Source organism: Suricata suricatta, chromosome 12, assembly GCF_006229205.1.
Source record: "Suricata suricatta isolate VVHF042 chromosome 12, meerkat_22Aug2017_6uvM2_HiC, whole genome shotgun sequence".
NCBI classification, from domain to species: Eukaryota; Metazoa; Chordata; class Mammalia; order Carnivora; family Herpestidae; genus Suricata; species Suricata suricatta.
The window spans coordinates 70,905,036-70,914,315 of NC_043711.1; the positions used below are offsets into that span (position 1 = coordinate 70,905,036).

General features: G+C 37.9%; 1 long non-coding RNA gene across 1 annotated transcript in view; it reads left to right on the forward strand.

The window, feature by feature from the left end:
- The first annotated feature begins 7,026 nt into the window (after window positions 1-7,026).
- The window catches only part of LOC115273124, a 10,295-nt gene continuing 8,041 nt past the window's right edge, over window positions 7,027-9,280 (forward strand). Inside the window, exons 1-2 of the long non-coding RNA XR_003900701.1 lie at window positions 7,027-7,091; window positions 7,226-7,285. This is a non-coding gene — a long non-coding RNA (uncharacterized LOC115273124). The remainder of the gene's footprint in view (window positions 7,092-7,225; window positions 7,286-9,280) is intronic.

Genomic DNA, 9,280 nt, shown 5'->3' on the forward strand with positions numbered 1-9,280 from the left:
AACCACACTTCTGCAGTGTCAGAAAAGATTCTGTTCAGATTTAGGTATCTATCCTTTATCCCTCCTCCTCTCAGAGGGTTGCCACAGAAAGGAACACACAATGAACAATTGCTAAAATGGGAAAAAAAAAATTTTAATGGGAAAAATGCATGAGACTGCAGCCAACACTGCTCAATGCAGGGTTCTCTGGTGAAAAATGGATTCAAGGACCTAGATTCCTTTACAAGAATCTAGATGAGTGTTCCTATCCTATTTCCTTTAATCTGGAAATGCTGACTTTGCAAAGAAAGCACCAAGCCAGCTAGCCAATCAGCTTTAGGACAAAGGAGCTGAAAGCCTCCACTGCCCAGGGTGGAACCTATAAAATAAAATAAAAATAAAATATCACCAGACTAGCCTAGACTACCTTTCTGAAAGTTGTCAATCTCTGCAGAGGCCAGGCTCCCAGAAGAGAAAAGAGTATAGAGGAAGTGAACCTGATTAGTCATTTCCAAGGACTAAGATTATCTTTTAAAATTAATCATTTGAAATAGAGGCAGTGGAATAGATGATTGAAATATGTATGTATTTCTTTTATTATTTTAAGCTTATTTATTTTTGAGAAAGAATGAGTGAGAGAGAGAGAGAGACAGAGCATGAGCAGAGGTGAGGCATAGAGAGAGGGAGAAACAGAATCTGAAGCAGGCTCCAGGCTCTGAGCTGTCAGCACAGAGCCCAAAGTGGGGCTCGGACTCACAACCATAATATCATGGGCTGAGCCAAAGTCAGATGCTTAACTGACTGAGCCACCAAGGCGCCCCAGGACACATACCTTTTAAAAGCACTGTAACACTGCCTCATAGTAAAAAATATTCCAATCAATAGCTGAGGTTATTAAAAAAAAATCACCTTTACTACTCTTCCTTCCTTAAAAAGAATATAAGGGGATGAAAAGAGCTGAATCTTACACAAGGAATAACATTTTAAACTATTTAGCCTATGACACAAAGTTGTGTCAATACATATAGGGTTATTAACCCATAGCTCTTATCAATGAACTTGAATTAAAAAATATCTCCCTTTTAAAATTACTTCATCATTCACTTGATTGCATGCAATCTCTTGGTTTTAGTTGCAGTGTTCATGTTGGGTCCATTTCCAGCTCATACTTCTTCCCTGAAATCCAGAATTACACAATAAATTGCCTCTTCAATACTTCAGCTGGATATAATAGGCACTTCCTCTGGAGCCAACTCTTTCATAAATACCAGTTCTAATCATTCAATGGTTTCCCACATCACATACCACAGAATCCTACACAGCTCTACATGAGCTGAACCCTATAACCTCATTGATCTTAACCTTTATCCATCTTTTCCTTGCCTAGTCCTGCCCAGCCATAGTAGCAGCTCTGCTGTTCCTGGAATACGTCAACACCTCCACCTCATATCTTTTATTCTTCCTTTTCCTTCTTCTCCCAAAGATCCACATGACTTCCTCCTTCACTACATTAAGTCTCAGCTCAAGTGTCATCTAAGCAGAAAAAGCACTTCCTAACCATCCTAAAATAGCTCTTCCCTCAATCCCAATCCTTTATCTTGACTTGGTTTCATTATACTCCTCACTATATGATATATTGCATGTATTTATTGACTTATAGTGTATTGTACCCAACCAAAACATACAGTCCATAACAATGGGGCTTTGCCTGCCTTGTTTTTCTATCTCTGAGTGCCTTGAACAGCAGCTGGCATATAGTAGATGCTCTGTAAATACTAGCTAAATTATGTGGTGATTGATCCACTCCCTTGTTTACAAATTGGACCTGTGGCATTTAAGAAAGTCTTGAATTGGAACAGTTCTCATGTGTGTACATAGCTTCCAGCATTATGTAGTAGGGAACACATTATACAATTTTTTAATGTTTTATTTATTTTTGATAGAGACAGAGCATGAGAGAGGGAGGGGCAGAGAAAGGAGGAGACACAGAACCAGAAGCAGCTCCAGGCTCTGAGCTAGCTGTCAGCACAGAGCCCCACGTGGGGCTCGAACCCATGAATGTGAGATCTGACCTGAGCCGAAGTCGGAGGCTTAACCGACTGAGCCACCCAGGCACCCCAGGAACACATTATAAAGTAAAGAGCCATTCAGCTCTATGGCTCTTAGGCATTTTGAGTTTAACCCATCATTTGCTTGATTCCTCTCTACATACTTCCTTCCTTCCTATCTCTTCCTATCTCTGGTCAAGTGGTCTAAGAATAGTACCAATAACTTTGAGCTCCCCCAAACGCCAATGAGACTTGTGATCAGGGAAATTACTGTCCTGCTGCTTTCAGATATGAGATTCAGACTCTTCCACATGTATGAGACAGCGTAAATGAAAAAATATGAGACTATCTGTGACATTTTTATGGTCAGTGGGAAAACCAGAACATAATAGTTAAATTTGGAACTACCAAGGGAATCCAGGTTGAATAATCATCATAATTTTAAGAAATAAATGCTTATTTCTACTTACAACAAACTAAATAAACTACTTGAAAATAACACTGCTAAAGAGAACTAATAAATCTAAAAAATCATGGACTTAAATAAAACTTGTAGCAATGAATTTGCTAAACAATAACATTTTCATCCTTAATGGCTGCTTCATGGAATCTCTTTTTAGCTTCCTAGTGAAATCACTGGAATATTTGTGATCAGTCTACTCAAAATTCCTATTCAGAATTTCTAAGGATCTAGAGTATGCTCAACTTTTTTAATTCAATAATTTGAGTTTCTATTTAAACTGGAACACTGGAACATTATTTGCAACCCCACTGGAAAGAAACGTCTAAACTCATGGGTTACCCATGAGAGTGAACCTCTTTGGTAATATACAAAAATAGTAAACTCAAAAACACTTTTTTTTTTTTTTTTTTTTTTTGCCAAACCCTCTCAACACATATCTTGTCAGCCCCTATAAGGTGACTCCAATCTCATTTTTAAGACTATACCCTCCATGCACTTTTGTCATTTGCTCAGTCTCCCATAAAGAATGAGTCCCAATGACACTAATCTCTGTAGGGAAGGAAAATATAATCCTGAAGGCCTTCATTAGGTTTCCCTCCCTTTTGGCTGTCAAATCTAATCACCTCCCCACTTCATTACTGCCTGTCGGAACAGTAAGTGATAACCAGTTTGATTTTCACCAAACATATTTAAATTTCACTCTCTGACATTTTAGTAGCAAGGGTCTGGGCAGAGACCAGACCTTTATCTTACTACCATATAAAATCAAAACATAAAGTCTCATCCACAGTTAGAATTAAAGACATACATGCTCTAATGATTTTTTTTTCCTAATCCAGAGACACACTCCATTTTCTCATCTGAATTTCATTTAGGAAAGTCACATATAGGAGAAAACTAAGGTTACCTGACTCTCACATCTAAGTTTCATAAAGCCTTTTACCCATTATCCTTTTCTTCCAATTTCAAAACCTAAAAAAAACTTTTCCAGGGATATTTTTTTCTCTAAAGTAATATGTACTTTTCTAGTGTATTGTGTCACATTCTACAGGACCCTTTGAATGTATAGGAGTAAAAAAATCACAAAATTCCTGAAAAGTACAACCAGATATCTATGGGACCAAGTTTTACATGCCTTATAACATCAAACTAAACAATATCTATTAAGCACCTACTACAGGCAAAGCTCTGGTAAAGGCAGTGGTGGATAGAAGACTCTGTCAGGAATCATAAGGCAGATTCTTTCTTATTATCTTATAGCGTCGATCTCAGGTTAGCAATAAGCTAAGCTGTCTTTGCTTCTTTAGGAGGTATGATTTGAGGAATAGGCAAAAAAACACCATAGGCAATATTGACTTCCTTGCTCAGGTAATAGATTTGAGAACACTAGGAGATTAGTGAAGCCTTCAATTTGAGTTCTTCTATAATTCTCATTCAAAGCACCAGTGTCCCTGTTCAGTGGAGAAGATGGAGCTAAATCACTCTAATGTCTTTGTCAATCAGAGACATACATTTCCCTAATGAGAGAGATGAACATGAAAGTCCTAAGACCTTGGAAACAGCATGGGGGCCACCCCCTTCCTCTCATTGCCTCTCAAGGGGGAAAAAGTAAAGATAGCCATTATCATGAGGGTTGAAGCTATGAAAATGCAGCCACATTCCTATCAAAGGTATGACTTCCTAGCAGAGCCACATCCCATAAACACACACCCAATTCAGGTGGCTTCAAATCAGTCACTGTTTGACATTTCCTTATTTTTCCTTTTTGTAACCTATTTTGGGAAGAAAATAAAAACAGGATAGAGGCTGTTTCAAACTGTACACCCTCTCTAGCTGCCATCTAGACAGACAAACACTATATTTTTCAATGACTATAAAGCCTAGTTCTCAGTTGGCTCCTTTGTGTCTTGATCTTCGCAAACTTCTGATTCTCTCTCTTATCTTGAGAATAGCTCCGCCTTTTCCTGGTTCAGGCAAGCTTATTGAGGTCACCTAACTTCAAAGTTCCTCTCTGCAGCTCAAATGGTGAAGTTCTCCTGTGTGAGTGTCTAGTGGATGGCTATGGAAGGAGAAATAATACTCTTCTGTAAGGTGATCTGGACCAATGACAATGCTGCACTCTTTTTGCCATGAATACCAATGGTGATTTCAGCATCACAGGCAGCCCTGATAATGTCTCTAAAAGGCATCAGTGTTCTGTGAGATGCTTCCCAGGTATCCTATTGCAAGATCTAAAGGGTCTCCGAACTGAATACAGTTGCCCAGTTTGTCATAGGCCATGCCAGAAATGCTAATAGATTTCAGATACATTCCCTGGATAGCGAAGGGGAAACTGTTTCAAATCCATCCAACAAGAAGTTAGATCCAGGAATGCCTGCCTGCTCCATATCAACTTTCCCTTCCCTTCTCCTGGTGGAGATCACAACATACAGCCTCCTACCTTTGATAGCCTAATGTAAAGACATCTATTTGTGCTTGTAAATAAATCAATTCACATGCAGCCACCCCAAGCTAAGGATTTTAGCAATAATCCCTGTCCATTGTATCTCATCAAAAGGAATCTTTAAAGTGGTTCAAGGGAACTAATTTCTCTGATATTGACCCCCTCCAAACTGGACAAGTCTAAACATACAAGGCATGAAAGAAAGAAGAGCCTCATGAAAACAGATTGTAAATCTTTAAGGGGAAAAAGAGCATAGCTGAATCAGACAACCAAAAAGTCACTGCTGCTAAGGAAAAACAAGAGTCATCTGGGCTGCCTAAAGGTCTAGCACTGTGGCAATGTCAGGCACTCTGTATAAAATGAATTTTTTATAAATCTTATTAAAGGTAGAAACAGAAGAAATATCATTTTTCATCTCTCAAAAAATGTGCTTCTTTGTCTGCAAAACCAAACTCACATAATCAAACCTTTGCTTCTAGTTAACTATTGTTTTGCTTCTCTGTTTTCTTGTGCTTTAGTCACCAACCTCAGGAGATAGTCTGCTGTAGCAGTTAAGTACATTCAAATCCCAGATCTATCAGCCACCACCTGTGTGACCTTGGGAATGTCACCTAACTTCCCTGCACTTTAGTTTCTCATCTATAAAACAGGGGGGAAAAGACCAGTACCTACCTCATGCCATGGTCTGAGGGCTAAATGTGATAGTCTGGGTAAAGCATTTAGCCCAGTGCCTGGTACACAGTAAATGCTCAGTAAGTACTATCTAATATAATTATTCTCAAGGGAAGGATGGAAGAAGTCAAAGCTTAGCAAGGAAAAAGTTTCTTAGACATTATTAATATACACAGATACACACCTTGAACCAAAGCATTTCAGTCTGACTTCTCTGGAGGCCAAACATGATAATGGAGGAGGCTCCATCAGAGGCAAAGGATGCCCATAAGAGGACTGGAGGACAGTATGTGTTTTCATTGGCAGGATGCTAACTAGCCAAACCTCAGGAAGGTCACAACACCCACTTGGCAAAGTAGATGCTGTCTCTTTTATTGAAAACATCTTAGGAGTATAATCATTAAAATGCATATTGTTTCCATAGTTTTAACTTGTAATTCTGTTGGCCAGGAGTTGTCAGAGAGAGGATTAGTTAAGTGCAATAATGTTTAACAAAATTAACTGATGAAAGAAGAGCTTCAGCAAGTAGCCCCGTTTGTGAACAGAACAAAAACACTTTTAATTGGGACAAAGCAGGCACTTCCCAAAAGGTTTTAGGGCCTGACAGGCATACTGCCCACAGTTTAATACCCGAATGGTTTCCAGAGTCATCCACACACCAGAGAGACACCACAGGTCTTAGTTTGTTTTGTGGCTATGTAAGATGGATCTTCAATGGTGGACATTCTCAAATCTGCCAATGTGGAAGGCAAGCATAAACACTGCTTAGATGAAATGATGGAAAGCCTAGTAGATCCCTAGGATTGATACAAGATTGTGGGGCTGGGCTTCAGGGCCTTAACCTTCTGAACTGGTAAAGGAAGGAGAAAGCCAGAAAGGAGTGGGCTCTATTAGAAAGTGATGGAGGAAATTACACATGTGGCTTAACTGGGTAGAATTTATCACTAACCTAGCAATCCTCAGGCAGCTAAGGAAGCAACAGCTTCAAGAACAAAAGGGCAAAACTAAACATGAGGAATGAGAGACAATAACACAGAGTGGTAAGGCTGCATTTCCAATGGATTTATATATAAGGAAAAACAATGACATAATGCATTGTATGCTCTGTATATACACAGGGTTAAGCTGTATCTACATAGGGTTAAGCTGGTTATGATGACAGAATGTCCAGAGAAGGATCACAATGGTAGTTAACCACCCATCTTACCCCATTGAGAGACAGGTAAGCAGATAAGCAGCTAGAAGAGGGATTCAAGTGTATCATAACTTATGAGTACAAGTTCACAAATACATATAAGACTGCCCAACCAACAGTGGATTTAAAGGAAGGAAATTTAAGCACAAAGGTGGCAGCAGATCATGGAAGTGAAAGGACTTTAGACTTGATTCTCAGATAACATCAATTTTTAACATTTAAATGGGGATGGGGTACCATTGTTTACCCAATATCAACTAAATCTCTTGGTTATACCACAGTTGTCCTAAGGTAACACCATGGCTGTCTATCTTTAAACTTCCATTTCTTAGGGTAGAAATGTGTTTCAGCTATCTTGCTTACTACAGACATTGTCATACTGCTTTGCCACACAAATAAAAAGTATATTTAAATTTCTATTCCAGGAATGTCTAATTCCATGCTCCTATATTTTACTGAATTGTGGACTATTCTCTAAGAAGAAAGTAAGTATAATCAGAGTAAATATGCTTTCTCTACACACCTACAAGGACAAAACAAAATGCAGTAAGTGTTAAGAGCAGAAATAGAAGTATGTGACTCATGGATGGCCACCCTCCTTCTGTACCAAGTACAGATTTAGCCTATGACCAAGATAGGCTTATCAATATGAGGTAGCCCTGAAGATGAGACAAATATGCCATCCAGAAAATTGAAGCTAACAAAAACATCTGACTTTACAAAAGCTAATGTCTCCCCATTTCTTTAAGTGAAGATTTATTGCAAGTAAGCTAATGAATATTTTGAAATAGAAAGCATATTTCAGAAATAAAACATGAAAATATATGTTGGCAGTTGATATATATCTTTAAGTCTATACACTGGATGCTGAAAATGAATTGCTCATTTCCTTAATATTTTGTGGTCTTAATTTATATTGCTTTAGAATATCTATACAAATTGAAGAAAGGGAAGCATTGTCATTGTTTCCTTATCCCATAATATTGTACCAACTTTAGGAATTTAAAAAAAAGTCATCATATGTCTCAGCCAAAAGTCTCAGAATATTTTCCAAATGATAAACTAGCTTCATAACCTCTTAATCCTAAAACCCAAGCAAAAATCACTGCTTGAAATAGTAGAAAGAATATAAACTTCAGAATCAAGCAGAACTGACAATAAACTCTAAAAAAGAAAAAAAAAGTCAAGTTGGTTTCTACATAACACCCAGTGCTCATCCCAACAAGTGCCCTCCTCCATGTCCGTCATCCCTTTCCCACACCCCTACCAGCCCTCAGTTTGTTCTCAGTATTCAAGAGTCTCTTATGGTTTTCCTCCCTTCCTCTCCCCAACTATTTTCCCCTTCCCCTCCCCCATGGTCCTCTGTTAAGTTTCTCCTATTCCACTTAAAACTGAAAACATATGGTATCAGTCTTTCTCTGCCTGACTTATTTCACATAGCATAAGACCCTCAGGTTCGATCCATGTTGCCATGAATGGCCAGATTTCATTTTTCTCATTGCCATGTAGTATTCCATTGTATAGATATACCATATCTTCTTGATCTATTCATCAGTTGATGGACATGTAGGCTCCTTCCATGATTTGGCTATTGTTGAAAATGCTGCTATGAACATTGGAGTACATGTGCCCCTACACATCAGCACTTCTGTATCCCTTGGGTGAATTCCTAGCCATGCTATTGCTGGGTCATAGGGGAGTTCTGTTGTTAATTTTTTGAGGAACCTCCACACTGTTTTCCAGAGTGACTGCACCAGTTTACATTCCTACCAACAGTGTAGTAGGGTTCCCATTTCTCCACATCCTCCCCAGCCTCTACAGTCTCCTGACTTGTTCATTTTAGCCACTCTGACTGGTGTGAGGTGATATCTCAGTGGGTTTTTTTTTTATAGGAAATGGATGATTAAGTCTTTGGTGTTGTAAAAGCAACTTCATTTATTTTTTACTGTTATTTTTATTATTTTATTTTATTTTGTTTTATTTTTTAATATTTCATAATTTATTTAATTATTTCATAATTGTACATTTACATTGCTTCTATGCTTCCACCATAATAAACATTCTTTTATGTTAACTCTTTGACAGTGTTATATACATGTTAGAATCTTTTCATTCTTTAGAATATATTCCTGGAATTAGAATTACTGGGTCAATTGGTATAAACATTTTTTTAACATATGCAATTATTTTCCATCATTTACAATACAGTAGTTACAATGACACTCCAAACAAAAAAGCAAAGTAATAAATCAAAACCCCAACTTCTATTTCATGTAATTAGACTTATACAGAAATTAGAAGGTTAAGTAACAACTAGTTAATCACCTAATTTCACAGCTATCTGAAGTGGCAATCGTTATATAGCAGCTTATCTATGATACATTCAAGATAAATGATACAATTTATTATTTGCCCATAAGCTAAAACACAGCCTGCTTAATACCTTTCCTTAAATTCCACCTCTATACTACAATATACTT